Source organism: Paralichthys olivaceus, chromosome 1, assembly GCF_024713975.1.
Source record: "Paralichthys olivaceus isolate ysfri-2021 chromosome 1, ASM2471397v2, whole genome shotgun sequence".
Classification (NCBI taxonomy): Eukaryota; Metazoa; Chordata; class Actinopteri; order Pleuronectiformes; family Paralichthyidae; genus Paralichthys; species Paralichthys olivaceus.
Genome location: NC_091093.1, coordinates 8,933,375 through 8,952,215, shown reverse-complemented (window position 1 = coordinate 8,952,215; position 18,841 = coordinate 8,933,375).

The window sequence follows — 18,841 nt, the reverse complement described above, 5'->3', positions numbered from 1 at the left end:
TCTCACCTATTGATAGTCCGTGGAGAAAGAGGTGAGGACAGGGAACATGTTTTCTGTCAGGATGTTCTGAGGATGTTGACGGGGTCACACACATGGTTTTTGTCATGAAATATCAATAAGACCAGCATATTGAAAAAAACTGGTCCTGAGGAAATGAAGACACCATTGAACACTGTAATGAGCACTTGTTCTCTTACTGATATGTTCATGTTTGCCTGGATGAAGTGCATGTGCCTGTGTGTGCCCGTGTGTGTGTGTGTGTGTGTGTGTGTGTGTGCGCATGCTGGGGGTGGGTGAGAACAGTTGCATTTCAGAAGTATTAAAGGAAGTGTAGTAATTACAGCAGAGGCAGTGTCAGTGACCTCTAGATTGCACTATCTTGTCTCCTTTGTGCCTGCCTTTGCAGCCCGCCTCATCGAGTGAAATTGTATCTTTTCACTTTGGCTCTCTTAAAAATGTGCATGCTATTGGGAGCCAGTGAGGCGTGATTTTTTTTTCTGTCCTTTTTTCTCCACTCCCCCCTCCACCCCTCCCTTGAGCCTCCCCCAGCTGCCCCTCTCCTCCATCCCCACCGTCTTACTGGGAGGTATTTCATGAACAGCTGGGTCCCGGGAGAGGAGAGGTTAGTGAAAGAGGCGCGCTGTGTATAATTCAATGATTATCAGGTGTGTGTGTATGTGTGTGCATGTGTTTATTTGAGTGTGTGTGTTTGTGTGTGTGGCCCTCCCCCTCTATTGGCAGGTGTCAGGTGACAGGCAGGCCATGTCACTGGCTGTCAGCTGGCTTTCTATTGGAGCAGTCACACTGCTCACAACATTACCATAAGCTGATGAGGAGCGCTGGAGCCCGTCTCCACTCACACACCCTGATCCGCAGCTCTGATGTCAAACAGGCGACTCAGACCATGTCAACTCCAAATCACCGAAATCTGAAAACCCTGTCTTCTTTCTTCTTCTTTCACTGTAAACCAATATGTTCTACCATAGGAAAGATAAGTTACCCACATTGGATGGATTTTGACATTAGACATCATGTTGTGGTGTGAAAACCTTTATGAAGAGGATGACTATATGATTATCAGCTTCTTAACTTACATGTGTACTTCCTATTGTCTCCTACCTGCTGTAAACACTTAGTGCTGATGCAGTTGATAAGACAAGGTACTATTAATAAATTACTAATTTGATTCACTCAAAGACCAGTTGAAAACTTTGGAGCTCAACTGTTGGCAGAAACTAAACTAAACTAAACTGTTTAATAAGAAAACGTCAGGTATGTTTGGCCTAAACACAAAATAAGTCATCACAAGATGATAGGAGGCAACAAAACGATTCTGCTGAGACTAAAGCTGAATAAGCGGGTTGATCAATTTATTCACTAACAGAGAATGAATCAATTAACCATTTAATAATCATTTCAAACTAAACCTGCCAAACACTTGTCTTAGTCCATCCAGCATGATCATTTCTTGCATTTATTTGTTTGAAATCATTGCAAGTTATCATCATATTATAATATATATATATATATATATATAGAAAAAGCAGTCATAAAACTGTTATTTTGAAGATCTGACCTTGGACTGCATATAATTGTACTAATGATAAAGGTCAGACCATTAACAGATCTGAATATTATCTTTTCTATGTTAAATATGGTCTTATTTGAGTAAATGATTGTGACTGTGATTCCATTTCAGATCCTGACAGAGTCTCTGACCCTCAGTTTAACATAATTTAACCTCCAAAATCTGCTCCCTGAACTCCACATGCTTGGTTATCCTGTACAAACACTGAACCAATCTGCCCATTACTAAAGGGTGTTCAAAGATGGTCCCGCATTAGTGCTACCTTTAGCATGCTAATTGCCATTCTCCTCCTCAGTGGGGATCCTGTTTGAGACAGACAGGACATGTGAACGCCGCTCAATCCCAAGCTGTTCATGGTCATGCTGGGCTGGAGTGGGGAGGAGAGGGGAGCTGACACTAACAGTGTCCGAACTCTTTAGACTCTTTAAACCCAGCTGCCTCTTCTTTTAATTTCTGCTCTTTTCTCAGAAAGTGCATCATTGAAGCTGCTGGGGTGAGAACTGATTCTCCATAGCTGTGTGCAGAAATAACCATCCAATACAAGGTGATGTCACCAAAATGCAAGACCGAATCTTCTGTCTTTATCGACCAAATCAATGTTTTTATGGTAAGTTTGGATTTCTGTGTATCCTGATCAAAACGCACAGTAAATCTGACATAAATGGAACACCTTTGCTTAGGACTCTTTCTAAAAACACAGATTAAAGTGGGAATTGGCAACTTTCCCTATTGTTAGTATTTGGGTGTTTTCACACTAAAAGCTCACAGCATGGTCAGTACCAAGGTTCACGTCTTCTTTCCATTGATTTGTATTTGATCTTGCTAGATTTGCTTTCACATTGTCATTTATAGAGCGGACAAAAAACAGTTAAGTCCTGTTGTCTTCACCAATGTCTACCCATTGTTTATAGGACTGGTTTGTAGACAGTTGTGTGCATCTGTCGTCAACAAGGTGTAAATTAGGCTTTTATACTTGCTAACTTAGTGTATAGAAAAAAGTGGTCTTTTTCATTTTAATAGAGAAAATCAATGAAATGGTTCACTTTGTTAATTTTGTTACCATTTTAATATTATTATGGTATTACTACCAAATAAATTCGAACTATATCTTCGGAGCTGAAGACTAAAAGCAATCTTGCAACCTACTACCACTTCTTTCTAGTCATTTTTTAATACTGTCTTATCTTCCTGCAATTTGTTCAAAAGGCGAAAGTCGAGGCATCTTTCAGATCTTTTTGTTTGGACTTAACTGAAAATACAGAAGGTCCGGACTGAACAAGGTGGAAATCTCCCTTAATGAGACATTTTTACTCTCTGTGTTATTAATTCCTTGACCATACCAGAACAGTTATTTTTTACTATTACTTTTCCCGTCTACCATTTTCTTTTACTTAGGGAAAGCCACCAGTAACTATGGTTTTTCCTCTTCCTGTTCTGGTTGCACATTTGCAGACATGCTTCCTTTGCGTTCAAACCTTGATTTTTCTGCGAAGTCTTTCCTTTATGGAACCAAAGTAAATGCCGATGGTGTCACTCTATACCCATTAAATTGTCCAATCACCATTTACTTCATAATGAGAGCAAAAGAAAGTTGTCTATTGCCGCTTTAAAGCATGGTTAAACTTCCACCATGGTGTGTTTGTAACAGGAGCACAATCTCTCTCCGAGGATGATTAAGGACATCAGACACTTTTGAAGCTAAATGGCACAAACAAAAACAAATTTGTTAAAGTTTGAACGGGGGCACGGCTGGTGGCAGCTCTAATCGATAGCATTAGCTGTGACAAAATACATAAAGAGGGAATCAATGCTAATAAAGTGAGCTCAGGCACACAAGCAAGCCTCTGCCGCCTCCGCTCACCTCCAGACAGACAGACATACTGACAGACAGACACATAGATAGACAGACAGATAGATAGATAGATAGATAGATAGATAGATAGATAGATAGATAGATAGATATTATTATTAATATTAATTATTATTATGATTAATTATATATTATTATGATTATCAGTGACACAAGGTTCAGGAGAGAGGAGATCACATCTATTGACAATTTGTAATTGTTAGGGTCCAGTTAAATGGCAGCAATGGAAAAGAGAACGACAAAAGCAACTTTTTCAAGTTATAATTAAAATGTTTCAACATGCCTGTTTATTTAAGTCAAATCTTTTTGTTTCAAACACACAAAGTACAACATAATAGAACAGAATTTTGAGGAGAACACAGTGTTAAATTGATGAATTGTGAAAAGTGATGAATATGTTCCATCTTGTCATGCTGTTTTTCCACTGCTAACCACTGGGACTCCACTCTGCATACCTGTGCTAACCTCCACAGTGTAAGCATGTCTCCCTCTCTTAACTCTCAAGCATCTGTTAAACTCTGAGAACACTTGACTGCATGACTGTGTTTTCTGAGGAGACCTGAAACAGCCTGGGAAAGCACAAAGTCTTTGACTGCTTAAATACTATTAAATCAGAAAATTGTTATGTTGGCAGTGAGAAATTCTTAGTATAGAAATGTTAAAATAAGAGTTAAGTGAATAGCCTTTTCAATATAAAATATATCATACTGCCCATATCATCAACTTCCAACTGACATGCTTTTCTATTTGATGTAATTGTAACATTGAGTGAGATACCAAAAACCTTCAGTAACCTCTTGTATCTGGTTAACATGCGCATAGTGCAGGCCTACCAGCATCTGCACATAGAGGTCAAGTTATACAAGGTTTGTTTGATTGAATCAACATTCGTGGAATAAATGTTCATGGAAATTGAATGAACTCTACTCTTTTTGGTCATACTGTGACTTGTGACTTTGTTTAGCTGGAGATGAAATTCATGCTGCATGGGACAAACATTCATTTGCATGGGAAACGTAAAACCTTGTTAGGACTTCAGATTCATCCCAAATAAATGCAGATTAATCTTTAAATGCAATTGTCAGGCCCTAACATATAATCACATATTAATGCAATGAGAAATAACTGGAGATACTGAGATATCTAAATCAAACTGAAGTTGATCCATAATAAAGACTAGAGCCCAATTGTATCAGAGAAGCTAATTGCTATGTTTGATATGTGGTCTGGTATATTAGTTGAAACAAAAAAGTGTTTGTATTTGTATTGCCCATATTTACAAAGCACAATTTGCCTCATTGGGGTAAATACATGTAAATTGCTTTCTGATGAAGACTATGATTTATAGACTCAGTCTGGAGACATTTCCATGGAACAGCTTCAGCTTTTGTCCATCACTAAATGTCTCTGTTTGTATATCTGAATTTTGTCCACATGTGAGCACATTAAAACAAACAAACATGAGGTTTTTGTGTCTCTGTGCATTCTCAGTCTGATGACAAGTCTGTGATCTGGAGCACAGCGCCCCACAGTGGCCCAGCATAGCACAGGTCTCCTCTCGCTCCACCTTCCCCAACACCTTACCTCGTCCTGCTACAACAGCATCTGCTCCGAGGTGGACAGCACATTTACATAAAGGTGCAAGCACTTTGCGCCTGTGATCATCAACACTGTTTATCATTTGATCGGCTATGATTGATGCTCTGTTAATACAAATTTAACTCAGCGTGTTTCCCCCTGCCAAGGGACCCATGAAGAGGTTCAATTACAAAGCAATCCATTAATTCGAGGGCTTGTTATACGGAGAGAGGACAGCAGCCTTTTTTTAAATTCTGGAATGCAGATGTGTAAGGGACATAATTAGTAGATAAGAGTCCTAATTGGATCCTGCTGTGTGGCTGCAGAGGGTGTAGCCCTGGCTGTGTTTTACAAGTTCCACAGTGTGGAAGTACACTTTTTATAACCTGCTCACACACACACACCATCCGTCACACACAAAGCAGGAGGGAGTCCTCGCTCTGCTATTGTTAGCTAAAGATCAGCACTGCAGACAATGATACTTGGTAAACTTTTCCTTTGGCTGTGTGATGGTTTTAAACAGAGCGAGGCAGCTATATGTACTCGAATATTTCCATTTAATTAAAGTGTCATTTGCTTAAGTCTCCAGCATGTCCACATTTCGTCAAACCAAATAACAGGCCGCCCATTTTAGAGGCTGGTGAAGTTAAATTAGATGGACATTTTTTTGTTGACAAAAAATGCAGGGTGAAAACATCAAACAGTCCTGCGCGCCTGCTTCACAGCGCTGTTGTAATGTTTTTATGACACAGGTTCTTTTTCCCGGCCTTGCCTCCCAGGCCGTGTAAAATGTCAGAGAGGTGGAGAGGGCTGAGCGAGCCCACAGGGCTGCTCCACAGAGGCATATCAAAAGGCCGACCACCCTCTGGTCCAGCACATACAGGCCAGCTTCATTGCCCTCGTTAGATGGCCATGTTATTTAAGCAGGCCTGTCTCTTGGCCTCTGTGGGAGGACCGGCTATGTAGAAACGGCTGAGGCAAATGCAGCCGCCCTTCGTTCTCTGTTCTCTGAGGGCAGATACGAGCCTGACAGTGCTCACCACGGTGGTCCACCCACGTCTGGAACTCCCACGCTCACCTCCCCTTCTGTTAGGAGGGAGTGCTGTGCTGTGCAGCAGACTGAAGGCGCAGCCCCAGTAGCGGCGGAGTGGGGCTGGCAGGCACGAGCACTGAGAGGAGGGAGCAGCTTGGTGTGGTGGGGGTGAGGGTGTTACCCCCTCAGCTCTGGGTGGTGGATGTCCCCCAGCTGTGCCCATCTGAGGGGAAAAGCAGCCCAGAGGAAGCCCCATTAGTTCCAGGGCGACCCCAGCCCTGAGTGGCCGATGGCGGCAGCAGAGCAGAAACACACTGCCTCGCTACCAGCATCAGCAACCCTCCACAGTCAATTACTTCTCAGGGAAAGAGCTCTGTGGACAATGAACACAGCCACTGGAGCACTGATTTGTACTAACACAAGTTTCTTCTTGTTCCCAGTGAAATAAGCTTTCGGAAAAGTGCACGGGAATTTTATCCGAGTCTTGTTTTTAGTGTGGTCAGAGCCCCAAGGGCCATTTACTATGTGTTTCTCTTTGATGTTGGCCTCTGACTGAAAACAGTGTCAAGCTTGTGCTGTAATTCATGTATCACTGAGAAAACAATCAGTGCAGGACGTTTTAAAATATGTCAAGTCTACACAACATGGACAAGTCACAGTGGAAGCTGAACTTTAACTATCTGATGCCTCTGCTCTGTATTTTACAGCATCACACCTGTATAATGAAGCTGCCCCAGAACCTTTATAATGTATTAAGTTTGAAGCAGTCCTATAATAAAGTTTTTTCTTTCTGAGCATATGAACTGCTACAGAATAAAAGTTGTCCAGCACACTTTTATAGAGGAGGATTGTATTCACATCAAAGTGGGACATGCTCTCAGCTCCTACCCTCCCTGAGAGCTTCACCAGAGGTTGATTCATTCACATTAGAGTGTTTCTCTTTCAAAAATGAAACAGAAATGTCTGAAGTCTGAAAGATGAGACTCTTGGTTCTCAATTTTTATTCCAGCTAAGAAAAACCAGGGAGGAAAAAAGATCAACAGAAGAGGCCAACTGGCAAACGAGACCTTGCTTGCCCACTGACCCACGTCTCTGTTAATAACAAACGTTAAGTTTATCCTTCCTCACACCCTAGACCCTTAGAGTCTGCCCCGACAAAAGATGGGTGAGAGAGAGGAGTCAGATCTGTGTCGGCTCTACGGCCTCTCTGTGACAGGGACAGCTCTTATCTCACGTCTATCTGCTCATCTCAGAGATGTGGTTGCAGTATTTCTACACGTGATGCCGACATGTGAGCGTTTTCCTCATGCAAAATATTATGTTTACACTTGTGTATTATGTCTTTAAGGGTCAGGTTTTTTAACCTTCTGTTTCTTTGAAGGTAGAACACTGACCATCTTTCTCTCTTCTTGGTTTTAGTTGTCTGTTTTTTTCTTTTTTTGTTGATACCACCTAGTTTGGCTTGTGTCTGCGTCTCCATGTTAACTCGGTTTGTGTGTGTGTTTGTTTATGTGTCTCGTAAGTCTCGGCCAAGCAATCTTGGCCTGGTTGCCTGCTGTGCTGCCTGTCATTCTTGCTTCCATTGACATTCAGACTGAGCAGCTGTGCCTCTTCATGTTTTTCAATTAGACATCACTTCAAACCACGCTGTTTGGAATTTAAAGGGCTCACTTTCCTTGTTTATACACCATGGGAACATGGGAAATAAAACTCTGTAGTGTTTGGGGGTTTTTTTCTTGAAAAAAATGTAAATATATACATATTTTTGTGAGGTTTGCTTCTTTAGAAGAAACAAAGATCAGTCAAATATAAGAGTTTGATGGTAATTTATCAGGATACACAGTGCAAATAAATTTAACAAGGGATTTTATTCTGAAAGGGGCAAACACTGTTTGGAGAATAAAAGTATCCGCAGATTATCAGAGGAAGATCCAGCTCATCTCAACAGGTGTCCCCTCCAGGAGCTGTGGTGGAAAAAGGCCGAGCACCCAGTAGTGGGACTAAATAACCCAAAAGGATTGCATTTTTCCAATCACAACAGAGGTGTCATTTACGTCCCTGTCACCAGGCATGACCTGGACCCAGACTGAGCCCCGAGGAGACACGCTATTGATCCGCACAGCCAAGAAAGCCAGCTGCCATTAAAGCCATGACAGTGGAACTGTACGGCATCGATCGGGTCCCCACCATATTATTTATAGAGGAGAGCTCCATCCACTACTCTCTCATGTCTGATAATTGATGGCAAGTGGGGGCCTGCTTTCTTCCCTGACCCTGACAAACTGAAAGTCAGATGGATTACATCTAACACAATTATGATTGATATTATCAGATTACACCATGCACAACAAGGCATGCTGGGTGAGCTGAACAGAGTTATTCACTCTTTCAGGATGTCTCGCATGATTCCTCCAGTGGGAAAAAAATGCTGGCTCTGTGGTCAGTGGGTGAAGGTGCATGTGGCTGTGTGTGTTTAATGTGTGTGTGGGTTGTATAAGAGGTCCCAGTGACAGATAAAGCTCACTGATCTAATCTTATTGGCTTTGAAACCATTGGATGGGCGTCCTAGAATATCTAATAACATCTTATCCATGAAGCTAATACAAACATTCCAACTTAGTACCAGTGTACAGCAGAGTTTGTATCTGCTGTGAAACAATTCAGAACGTGTGAGAATATTCTAGCGTAGCAAATTCATTCAAACTGTTTCATGACTCCCCATATGCAATGATTGGATTGAGCATTTTCTTCTACCTCAACATGCTAACTTTGTTTTCTCTTTTGGAATTAGTTCATACTACTTCATCTATCACCTTTCATTTAATACTAATAGTATCCAAATATATCAATGATTCTGTGATAATAATATTTGCTTAAACTCAAGTCAGAGCCTGTAAAAGAACACAGTCTCTCACACGCAGAATCTGAAGCTGATACTTCATGTATGTTTTTATTTACAGTCGGGAGCATGATTTATGTCTGCATACATGTGTGAGCAAGCTAGTCCACGCTCATTCACCATGAGACGTCTTTTGTGGACGAGGCCGGCTGAAAGTGGTACATTCACAGAGCCACAGAGGCCGCGCAGCACAGACCCTTCCTGTCCCATCAATGACCAGCAGACTGCTCTCAATCCATTTCTTTATATGTTATTATTATGTGGTTTACTTGCATTTTTCCCTCTAATCCAGTTACTCTGGATGACTATAATGCAATTTAGACATTGTTTATTATTCAATTAGAGAATATATCTCTCCCTCTCAAACATGCAATGCTTGCCCTTAAAGCCCCTCTTTATGGTTCAGAAGTTTCTGCGTTCTGTGGAGATCATTGTGATTGGGAATTGAATTAACGTGACAGAAGGAGTAGCTCCTTATTAGACTTAAATTGTAACGACAAGCCCGTTAAAATTCATTTTCCACCCTGATTAGATTTAGCTTTATCATCATCGCTTGACAGATATGTCTGTTCTTGGTTCATATTTGAGAGAAAAAAACATAAATCTCACAAATTGGTTCCTGTCTCTTCTTGTTAAAATGATGGAGATTTATGACTCGGCCACAGCACAAGGTCTCAACCGCTCTCCTGTCCTTGCCAACATTGGTTTCATAAATACACTTACACATTTTTTTTTTAATTCTCCAATAGTCACAGCAATTGTAGCAAATTAAATTAAATCTGCATCTGTCTCTGGTTAGATTTTTATGTCCAATTCATTAGCAAAACTAACATTCTTATTGGATACAGAGAGAGAGTGACTTGCAGAGCGCAAACTAAATATCTGCTAAGTGTTATAGTATGAAGCATGAGTAAATCTTTTCAGGAGGTGTTGGCCTCCCACTCATGCACTTACAGATGTATGTTTCTGGACACGTATTTCTTAATTCATTAGGACCACTCAAAAACAGAAAACTCATCAATAATAAGGGGGACTTTCCAGTCCACACGTCTTGGTGTTAGTTGAGTTTCATTTAGGGTTATAACTGTGTTAACTCAAGGATTCAACTTCAGGGTGTAGGATGTAGTAGCATGTAGTTAAAGTTGCATGTTGTAACCAACAGAAAAGCCCTCGCCTCTCCCTCCTCTTCCAAGCATGATTGATAAACTACTTTGCACAACTTTCAGCTAATGACAACACATGAGACCATCTCAAGAGCCATGCGTTTGCTTTGTCTGTTCTGACCTACTGTAGAAACGTGGTAGTGCAACATCATGGACTCTGTAGCGGATTCACTGCTGATGTATAAAGAGCTCATACAGGGCCGTGCGCAGACATTTTGGGAGACAGTTACATAAAGTTGTGCATCTTTTAATTACACATTTATTTATTCATGCATACACTCAAATAGTGCCTTTATGAAACCACATTTAAAGTCACTAGATCACTAGATTCACATTCATTTAGATCTGCACCAAATTCACACACTCACAAATACCAGTCCCCTACATAAGCCTTATGCTTTCCATTAATTATTTCTTGACAAATCAAGGAAGATTGAAAAACCTCATTGTTTAACCAAAAGTGAAAATAAAAAATCCTGGATTTGCCAGGATTTGAGCTTACATTTTTCTTTTGCTACATTTATAGACTCCTATATATTGTGTGTATATATTTTAGCCTATGTATAAGGAACACACAGGAAATGCATCGCCATTTTGACTTTTGAACACTATCATTACCAGGTTGACACCAAAGAGGGCAGGTCAGGGAAATGTAGCCTTGATGTTGCTCTGCAGACTTCTTCATTTACGTGACAAAGGAAGTCAAGAGGAAGGGGTGATCTCATAGAATCAGAAATCTAATGTAGTTGTTGGGTATTAAAACACATTTTAAATTGGAAACTGATGATATTATGGGCCATGTAAATGTATATAGATTTATACGATTAAATAAAAATAAATGTTGGAAGAAAGGGTGCATATTCAGTCAGAGGCCAAAAGGGCAGATGCTTAACCACCACCGGGGATCATTTATGAATATATCTGGGCTCATTCTGAAGCAACAAAACATCTTTATTTAGGTCATATTTTTGGCTTGTACCTGAGGTGGTTAGTTAGAGATTTATGAATGTGCTTAGCAAATGTCTGCACCTGACATGCTTTCATGTACTGAGTGAAACGTGTATGTCCAGTTGTGGTTGGAATATGAAGTAACGTGTCTATGAAGCAGCTCATAGACCTGAAGTGTGCTCTAACAGTGTGAAGGAGTAGAGAAGGTGAGGAGGAGCAGTCAGGCGGACTGACTCTCCCGCAGCTCTGGCCCTTTGTCCGAGCCAAGTGCGTTTTAACACCTGGAGTCCTGGCTACTCCCACTCCAAGCACCGCACTATAATGACATGTTAAGAAGCTCAATGGGAGCAATTCACCTGATGAAAAATAGAGGGGGCAAAAAAAAAACCTTGAGATATTGAGTGTCAGCCAAACACAAAAAATGTCCCAGTCAAAGGACGGTGTGTGTTACACTCTGGTTAGCCTCTATCATCTTAATTTAATGCCCTCTGCTCATTTGTGATATTTGATTTCATTTTTCACTCCGACAAAGAGAGGAGTCCTATATGTATGGTCAACATATGGCACATATTAGATTACTCATATATTGTGTTTTGTTTTGGCAGTATCATCTTTCTCATCCAATGGCTTCATGCAACATATGTTCTCCTCCATCCCTCATATCGCTGAGGCCATTCAAGTTGGTATTTGGTATCTGATAGCAGCTATTATAGTACTTCATATCTAGATGAAAGAACACTAAGCTCTAAGTTACCAACTGGTTTATTGAGTTCCTATGAAAACTGTTGTCTGGAAACTTGTTATGATTATAACAGGTGCTATGCATTCACCCGCCCAATCTAAACTTCTGGAGCTCAGGGCTCAATGACACTTAGTTGTTGAGGAATACAATTTTGTTTGGAAATCATGTTGATGATGACTAAATTATATGAATGAAATTGAATGTGAATTAAAGCTGCAAGCACAATGGCCTCCCCTCACATTCCATAAACATAAGATGCCTCCATACTGCTTCTGTGGTGTCATTAAAGAGTCTACAAGCCCGGACATTCAAATTCCAAAATGGCGTCATTTAAACCATGTCATTTATCAAGCAGAATTATCATCATTTTACTATTTTGCCACTTGAATACATTTCTTCATTGAGACTTGATTCTATGACATCTTATGTTTCTTTTCCATGTTTGATTTTCAGACCCAAAATTTCTTTGACTTTAACTTAAAGATATGTAGGCCTATGATGAAGGAAAAACATGCTTCCCAGTTAGCTAGTTAGCCAGTTGGCTCTTTCTTCCTCCCACTGTATGTAATTTATTTGCACTCGTAATGGATTATGACATTCGTGTGGATGATTTTCATGGACAATGGTAGTGAAGGCAACCACTCCCATGATCCCACAGTGCTTCACAACATCAGCAAACAAGTTTTTTTAGTGGTGTTTCGATCGAGAGATCCCCTAGTGGCCAACAAGTTACTTCGTTATTTTTATAAACATGCCAGTTCAATTTTGTAAATTCACTGTTACAGGATAGTTAATATCAGCTAACTGGAAAAGCCTTGTTTCAATATTATGTTTATAGTATTATTCATTGTGCTGGTTGCAGTTAGACATTTAATGTTTTTTATTAGTTTTATATCTATTATTGCTTATCTATCATTCTATCTAAACCAACTGACATTTAAAAAGCGTTGACTTTCTTGGCTGTTGCCTGCGACTCTGTGTTACAGCTCAGTGAAGCAGCAGTAGTGGAAACACTGGCATAATGCTTTGCTGAAGTGAGTAAAGTGACATCATCGTGGACACTACTGGACACCATAAGCTTCCTGTTTTTCTCCCTCACAAAACAGAGGCAGTGTGTCTCTCTAGCGGTCACCAGTTTTTGTATCTCTCTTTAGGAACAGGAAATCCATGTGAAGGCGAGCTGTGGCTCCAAAAGAAAGTGATGACTGCAGAAAAAAACCTTTGAACATAAAACCTGTCATAGCTGGTCGGGTTGAACTGCTGCTGTGATGTTGCATCAGTGCGAATTCTAAGTTGTCTTCCGGCAAACAACAACAGCACTTTAACATATGATGATGTTTGTTTAATCTTTCTGGTCATTCTTGTTTTTATGTTACTGGAATTAGATTTTCTTTTCTTTTTTTGTTTGATGCACCATCCTAAATGAATCATCAATTGTTTCATGTCTCTGTCTTCATCTAAATTGTATTATGAAGTCAAAACCCAGTGCAATACATTTTCAGCCCAGCTATTGTGGCAAGTAATTGAACATATCTGTTTGCAGAAGACCCAGTTTTGTGATGTAGGAATTGTACATTGACAAACGGATTGCATTTACTGCTTCCTGCCCGGCTTATTATCAGTAAGGTGTAATATAAATATGCAAATCTGCTGCTTGAACTTTACAATCTTCCGTTGAGGCTATTCATCTCCTTTAAGTGTTCATTTACATGTGGAGAGGCCCCATGCATCAAGCCATGTCATTTTGAAGGCAAATATTAATCAATTTTGCATTGTGGATCACCCCAGAGCAGTGGGTTATACATGCAGCGTCTTTGTAGGGATGGATGTGGAGGGACGCTTCTCCGCTCAAACTTCTAATGATAACTGTGAAGACGCTCATTAAGTATCACTGAGCTTTATCATATTGGTGCACACACAGCCCTGCAGTGACCTATGGTAGGTTGGTGACAGTCTGCCTCTCCAAACTGACATTAGGAGAATTATTTTCCATGCATGCTTAGGAAATTCACCAAGAAATAGTCCACTTATTCCAAAGATGTAGATATGAGCTTTCTAATTGATGATTACACAGACTCTGGAGAGCCAGCTGGCATGTCTGCTTACTGGCAGTGACACATGTTTTAACAATAAGTGAATCATCCATATTGTCCAACCAAGTCTGATACAGCCTATTGAGTCCATAATACCTGCTGAGCTGCCTATGATTATCTTTCAAAAAGCAGGCTGAAGTTAGTCTGAGTCATGCAAACTGGTCTGTTTGAGTCGTCCTAGGCTGTGAATGGGATAATACCAGTCAGAGCTCATTAACCTCATTCTGCTGGGCCACAGCACAACTTCACTTTCGCAGGAAGTTTCATCAGTTTCATTTGAGTGTAATGCATCGGAATAATATGGTGATTTCCTGTGCTCAGGCTCACAGCCCGAGTAACTTGCTTCTTTGTGTTGTAATGTCGCACGAACAAGCTGCTTATGTTGTGCCATGTTTTAGCTGGAACTACTGATATCAAGTGATAGTGAGAGGCTGTATGTTTAACCTAGTCAGATCATTACAAGCTGTATAGAAACTTCCCTCTTAATATCTGCATTAGTAAGGAGACACTTCATTTTTGGGCCTTTTTGTTGAGAATACATTATATATATATATATATATATTCATGGTAAATTTAATATTTATAAAAGTCTTATGAATTGTTTTGTCTGATTATATTAATATTCACAAAATTAAGCTAACTACAGTCCCATGAGCATCAACTGTGCTTATTGCTAATTGGCAATTGTTAGCATCCTAACTTGCTAAACTAAGATGATGAACATAGTTATACTTGTCACATCCATCGTAATTGTCTATATGTTAGCGTTTTGATGTTAGCATAAGTGCAGTCTCACCGCACTGCTGACATACTGTGTCATGTGCGATACAACTGTCACTGTCCACATACTTCAATATGTCCTTTACGTTAGCAGGGTTATTAGGCAATACATCCACAGGAGGGCAGCGCAGAGTCGAGAGTTTCTGACTACAACAAACGTGTCGACAGTGGAGGACGTTGGACTACACTGCCTCCCCATGATTTCTGGTGGTACTGCACTGTTTGGTCCATATTTACAGGCTTTTATAAAACATTTACAAATACAGATGAGTACAGACAGAAGGCTTCATCTGTTTCCGTATCGAACATTAAGCATTAATGTACATTTCGTCTTGTTATACATCGGTTTGATCGGTTGAATCGGTTTTCTGTAGTAAATAAAAGTCACAAGACTAAAAGAAAGTCTTCCTGGCATAATAAAGTTTTTTACTGTACAGTAAATGTGCAATAAACCAATAGAAACTTTACAAACTTTACAGTATGATGATATTTTGTGATAGTGTGTAAATGCAGCCACAGTTCCACCCCGTCAAGCCTTTGTTTAACTGCCTCTGAGTTCTTGATGAGCCATCATATTGAGTAATACCACATGAGTCCGGGCTGTGGGTTTTTGTAAGCAGTGTCACAAACCTTACCAAGCAATTTGACAGGCTGTAACAACAATTCTGATAAAGCCAGGCCAGTAAAAAAAAGGAGCATACAGCAAATACAGCAGCCTGCCCCCATTTCCCTAAGGACTCCCTCCTACTCAATAGCATCAGACACGGCAGACAAACGATGATAAAGTGATCCTCTCATGACTTTGACAGGCACGACAGACAGCGGCACGGCTGGCCCACGCAATATCGCCAGTCACCCAGGCTCTCACTCACAGCACAGCATTGAGACACATTCCTCCTACAACAATGCAGTCAAACTAAACACCTAATTATTACCACCAGCTTCTGAACAAATAAAAGCATATTGCTGCTGTCGCATCAGTTGCACAGGCCCCTCATGTTTTTTAGTTCAAATGAATAAATGTGCATATTAATGGATTTTAAATGGGTTCAATGAAAACCCCCAGCAAGGCCGAGCAGCCCTACACATATTACACATAACTGTCTAATTCTTATAGTAGAGATATAAAGAAAAAGGGATCTGATAACTGTAATATTTTTTGTTTTAAAATTAGTCAGTGAACATAAAAATCGAACTAAATTTTACTCTTAATAATATGCATCTGCTCAAGAGAATATCTGTAGTTTATAGCAAAATAAAATATGTAAATAAAAGGAAAGATTAAAACAATTGTTTTAAATTAACATCTGTGCAAGAGAACCTGAAAAAAAATGAAGAAAAAGTAGAAGAAAGTGAAAAATGTAAATCCTGAACCATACACTACTTCAACACTCAAATTATTTTCTTCCCTGATGACAATGATTTCAGTGTTTTTAGAGTTTTGTTGAACACAGAAACAAATAGCTATTTGTTCTCTCAGCATGTCGGTGCATGGTATTGTTCCAAAGTGATGGTGCAATGATTTCTATTTACAATCTCACAAAGCAACATTCAGTGATTGGCACAACAATGCTGCAAAGTGTATTTATTATGATTAGATCCCAAACCAAAGAAGAAACTCTGTTACATATATTTAGGGAATCTGATATTTTTGACCTGTTTTCCATTGTACTGCATATAAACAAGCATACAAATCCAAATAATGTCTGACTGGAGAGTATTTTAAAGGTATTGCTCAAAGGGAAATACAAGTAAAATCTGAATTGTCATTTCATATATCACTTCACTGCTCTTTCAGTTGATTTTAGATCATCTGAAATGACAATATTTAATTTAAAGAGGCCCACAAAATGCACCAAAGGCACCTGGAGAGAGGCAGAGTCAAAAGATCAAGGAGAGGCACACTTGACTCCAGTGCACAATGGCCTTCGGGGAGCAAACAGCCTCTCGCTATTTCAGCACAGGCCATTCATTTCTCTCATCCATATCTAATTACAGTCATATCGCTGCGTTGAAGTCCACTGTTCCTTAACATATTCCTTGTTTTGTGGCAGGTAATGGAATGCCAGCTCTGTGCGATTGCCGTTTGTTGCAGTGTTGATCAAAGTGACCTCTGCACCCCTCGGCTCCTGCAAATCAATACACACAGTCAACAGGAGCTGACAGGGGCAGGCGCAACATATAATAAATGACAATTCACCATCACAGTGGCAAGAGCATATCTGACAACCACTGCTCATGGCAGTCATTTTCATGTGATGCCACGCTGTTATGTTCAAAGTGGGGACTCATTTGCCAGAACTGTCTCACACAGATGCTGATAATACAAGGCTGACTTGTAAGCACCTCATCCCCCAGTCATACGCTCCCGCTGAAGCCGTCCCGGCCAAGTGCTGACAGAGGCCGCCATATTACAGTTGTATCTTTTTTATTGTTGTTGTCTTTCAAAGGGACCTTATATTGAAAGCAATTTTCCTCTTAAGGCAGCAAATTGTTCACAGAAAATTGTAACTGCCATCGCTTGGAGATGATTGGCTGCATCTTTTGGCGTTGACAGCCAACAATGGAAGGATTTCATATGCGGAAAGGGAGAGGAAGGGGGAAAAAGAGGGAGAAAGGAGCAGTGCATATTAAAAGATGTGTTGTGGAAAAAAAATGAGTGTGAAACTTCACACGCTCCGGATGATGAAAATGGCTGCTGTTTTTTTGCCAGGTGGGGGGGAAATAGAAATCTGATGCGTATTTGTTGAGATGCAAAGAAGTAGAGGCGATGTGTTCTGAGGTTGGGAGGTGCAGGATTTATAATAAACTACACTTATACAAAAAAAAAAGAAAAACTACACAGAAAAAAATAAACGGAACCAGTTTTGTTTTAGGGATCAGGAGGATTTGTTTCTGTTGGCAACTTAACAGAGAAGCCTGTTAAAGGAAAGAGACCTCTGGGTTGTGTTGTGGCCCCGTCAACTACAACATATGCAGAATATCAAATGTCTCTTCAGAAACAATCAGAAGAATGTCACAACTGGGCTTCTGTTACATAGACTCAGCAGTTTTGTCTTCACCCAACTGCAAGTCAATGTTTCTGTGGGTCTGATAGATTTATAGACTCACTGCACAATGGACTGGCTACTATTTGTACATGATTTTGAAAAATATACAAATGAACTTGTTTTGTATTACGACACACGTGTTTTGTTATTATTAACTGGTGCTGCTACCATTAATAACATCATTACATTAATCAGTATCACTCTTATTATTTTCATTATAACAACCAGTCTGACATCTTAAATATGTTCCTGGTCTCTCCCCCCTCTCTCTTCTCCTCTCTTTTCCACCCACCTCCCCTCTCTCCAAACCAATTTAGAGGTTCCTATCTGGGAGCTGTTGGGTTTCTCTATAATACTGTAAGTTTTTACTATGTAAAGTCTAACCTGAGATTTGGAAATGAAGTAGAATTGGGATTTGGGATGTAACATTTCATATTCTGGATTCAATTCTTATTGTTTTTTTGCATTATAAACAAAATAGTTGTTAAACTCTAAAATAACTTCTCACATCTTCTCAGTTCATTCCTATTCTCACTGTTGCTGTTTGTGCTCGATCTCCCTCTATTCTCCAGTAACGAACCCCCCCACCCCACCCACCCACACACACACACACACACACACACACACACACACACACACACACACACACACACACACACACACACACACACTAACCGACAGGTCCCTGCAGCTGCTGCTAATTGCCCAGATCCTGACGTTTCCCTTACTATGGACATAATGAATTATGAAAGTGCCAGATCAAGCCAGACCTCCCTCTGGACATACACACACACACACACACACACACACACACACACACACACACACCGTCAGACACCTACCAATAAACCTGTTTGTTTTGGGTCAGCTTGCTCCATCCATTAGTTGTTATTGTTTTCTCTAAACATGACATTGATTTAATTTAGCACCAATCAATTTCAAATGGTTCTGACATTCAGATATGACCTTAAAGCCGGGCACAGCGAGAACTATGATTAGGATTAAACTTTTGTTAATGAGGTGATTTCTCTTCGCGGAAGGGGGGTTTGACACAATTCAACAGGAATGGTCAGTAAAAATTAGATCAATTATTGTGA